Raw genomic sequence first — 605 nt, forward strand, 5'->3', positions numbered from 1 at the left:
CCAAGTAATACACTAAAACCACACAGAACAGAGAATGTATACAAGCACTCCCTGTGTCAACAGGTTAAGTTAGTGGGATGAATAAAGGTTAAGTTTGACGATGTGTGGTAGTTGTGGTTGAGTTAGGCGTGGTGAGGAGTTGGAAGGTACATAGTGGTGAAGATTTGCCTGGGTAATGAGAAATTACATGAGTGAAGGGCGTGGGGTACCGTTTCCTTTCTAAATTTGTGATGGAAATCACACTGATCACTACCATGGGAAAAAAGAAAAGTCTTAGAAACCATTTGATTAACCATTAATACTATAAACCTCCATGAATGGTACGTGAAATATCCAGAATTTAAAAAGGGAAACGGCAGGTATGACTGCAATATTATGCAACACCTGATATGACATGCATGTTGACAATATCTCAACTGCGGCTTTCAAATACCAGCTTAGCAAATGCGTTGTTAAGCATTTTCTAAAATTAACATACGCAGTAATTCTTGAGAATTTACCCAAAATTACAGCTTCCGAATCCGAGACTTTTCACCAAAGTTTCCTCCGTTCGTGACTTGCTAAGTTATGAGTCGGAATCCCTTATACGAACGCAACGTTCTAGA

General features: G+C 39.2%; 1 protein-coding gene across 2 annotated transcripts in view; it reads right to left on the reverse strand.

The window, feature by feature from the left end:
* Positions 1–594, reverse strand: part of LOC119587167 (cytochrome c oxidase assembly factor 5-like) — a 3,371-nt gene extending 2,777 nt beyond the window's left edge. The window contains exon 1 of one of the 2 annotated variants that reach the window (XM_037935932.1): positions 501–594. The gene's annotated coding sequence lies outside the window, so the exon portion shown is untranslated. Of the gene's footprint in view, positions 1–478 lie in introns of both variants that reach the window. The other variant, XM_037935933.1, reaches the window with a different exon arrangement.
* Positions 595–605: the final 11 nt, after the last annotated feature.

This window comes from Penaeus monodon, chromosome 22 (genome assembly GCF_015228065.2).
Source record: "Penaeus monodon isolate SGIC_2016 chromosome 22, NSTDA_Pmon_1, whole genome shotgun sequence".
Taxonomy (NCBI): Eukaryota; Metazoa; Arthropoda; class Malacostraca; order Decapoda; family Penaeidae; genus Penaeus; species Penaeus monodon.